The sequence below is a fragment of the Trifolium pratense genome, unplaced genomic scaffold (genome assembly GCF_020283565.1).
Source record: "Trifolium pratense cultivar HEN17-A07 unplaced genomic scaffold, ARS_RC_1.1 scaffold_65, whole genome shotgun sequence".
NCBI classification, from domain to species: Eukaryota; Viridiplantae; Streptophyta; class Magnoliopsida; order Fabales; family Fabaceae; genus Trifolium; species Trifolium pratense.
Window position 1 is genome coordinate 146,052 of NW_025721049.1, and position 2,500 is coordinate 148,551.

Consider the following 2,500-nt stretch of genomic DNA (forward strand, 5'->3'; position numbering starts at 1 on the left):
AAGCAAGGGCGTGGCAAGGCACGCGGGGGGCCAAAAAATCAAAGTGCTCCGAAAATGCACACGGGGGTGTCAAGCAACCTCCATGTACCGTGGCATGACCGTGGCCAAGTAATAAAGATCAAATTCCATGCCTATGCCAAGTTGGACCAAGGCCCCGTCTCGTTTTGCTATAAGCAAGGGCGTGGCAAGGCACGCGGGGGGCCAAAAAATCAAAGTGCTCCGAAATGCACACGGGGGTGTCAAGCAACCTCCATGTACCGTGGCATGACCGTGGCCAAGTAATAAAGATCAAATTCCATGCCTATGCCAAGTTGGACCAAGGCCCCGTCTCGTTTTGCTATAAGCAAGGGCGTGGCAAGGCACGCGGGGGGCCAAAAAATCAAAGTGCTCCGAAATGCACACGGGGGTGTCAAGCAACCTCCATGTACCGTGGCATGACCGTGGCCAAGTAATAAAGATCAAATTCCATGCCTATGCCAAGTTGGACCAAGGCCCCGTCTCGTTTTGCTATAAGCAAGGGCGTGGCAAGGCACGCGGGGGGCCAAAAAATCAAAGTGCTCCGAAAATGCACACGGGGGTGTCAAGCAACCTCCATGTACCGTGGCATGACCGTGGCCAAGTAATAAAGATCAAATTCCATGCCTATGCCAAGTTGGACCAAGGCCCCGTCTCGTTTTGCTATAAGCAAGGGCGTGGCAAGGCACGCGGGGGGCCAAAAAATCAAAGTGCTCCGAAAATGCACACGGGGGTGTCAAGCAACCTCCATGTACCGTGGCATGACCGTGGCCAAGTAATAAAGATCAAATTCCATGCCTAGGCCAAGTTGGACCAAGGCCCCGTCTCGTTTTGCTATAAGCAAGGGCGTGGCAAGGCACGCGGGGGGCCAAAAAATCAAAGTGCTCCGAAATGCACACGGGGGTGTCAAGCAACCTCCATGTACCGTGGCATGACCGTGGCCAAGTAATAAAGATCAAATTCCATGCCTATGCCAAGTTGGACCAAGGCCCCGTCTCGTTTTGCTATAAGCAAGGGCGTGGCAAGGCACGCGGGGGGCCAAAAAATCAAAGTGCTCCGAAAATGCACACGGGGGTGTCAAGCAACCTCCATGTACCGTGGCATGACCGTGGCCAAGTAATAAAGATCAAATTCCATGCCTATGCCAAGTTGGACCAAGGCCCCGTCTCGTTTTGCTATAAGCAAGGGCGTGGCAAGGCACGCGGGGGGCCAAAAAATCAAAGTGCTCCGAAATGCACACGGGGGTGTCAAGCAACCTCCATGTACCGTGGCATGACCGTGGCCAAGTAATAAAGATCAAATTCCATGCCTATGCCAAGTTGGACCAAGGCCCCGTCTCGTTTTGCTATAAGCAAGGGCGTGGCAAGGCACGCGGGGGGCCAAAAAATCAAAGTGCTCCGAAAATGCACACGGGGGTGTCAAGCAACCTCCATGTACCGTGGCATGACCGTGGCCAAGTAATAAAGATCAAATTCCATGCCTATGCCAAGTTGGACCAAGGCCCCGTCTCGTTTTGCTATAAGCAAGGGCGTGGCAAGGCACGCGGGGGGCCAAAAAATCAAAGTGCTCCGAAATGCACACGGGGGTGTCAAGCAACCTCCATGTACCGTGGCATGACCGTGGCCAAGTAATAAAGATCAAATTCCATGCCTATGCCAAGTTGGACCAAGGCCCCGTCTCGTTTTGCTATAAGCAAGGGCGTGGCAAGGCACGCGGGGGGCCAAAAAATCAAAGTGCTCCAAAATGCACACGGGGGTGTCAAGCAACCTCCATGTACCGTGGCATGACCGTGGCCAAGTAATAAAGATCAAATTCCATGCCTATGCCAAGTTGGACCAAGGCCCCGTCTCGTTTTGCTATAAGCAAGGGCGTGGCAAGGCACGCGGGGGGCCAAAAAATCAAAGTGCTCCGAAAATGCACACGGGGGTGTCAAGCAACCTCCATGTACCGTGGCATGACCGTGGCCAAGTAATAAAGATCAAATTCCATGCCTAGGCCAAGTTGGACCAAGGCCCCATCTCGTTTTGCTATAAGCAAGGGCGTGGCAAGGCACGCGGGGGGCCAAAAAATCAAAGTGCTCCAAAATGCACACGGGGGTGTCAAGCAACCTCCATGTACCGTGGCATGACCGTGGCCAAGTAATAAAGATCAAATTCCATGCCTATGCCAAGTTGGACCAAGGCCCCGTCTCGTTTTGCTATAAGCAAGGGCGTGGCAAGGCACGCGGGGGGCCAAAAAATCAAAGTGCTCCGAAAATGCACACGGGGGTGTCAAGCAACCTCCATGTACCGTGGCATGACCGTGGCCAAGTAATAAAGATCAAATTCCATGCCTATGCCAAGTTGGACCAAGGCCCCGTCTCGTTTTGCTATAAGCAAGGGCGTGGCAAGGCACGCGGGGGGCCAAAAAATCAAAGTGCTCCGAAATGCACACGGGGGTGTCAAGCAACCTCCATGTACCGTGGCATGACCGTGGCCAAGTAATA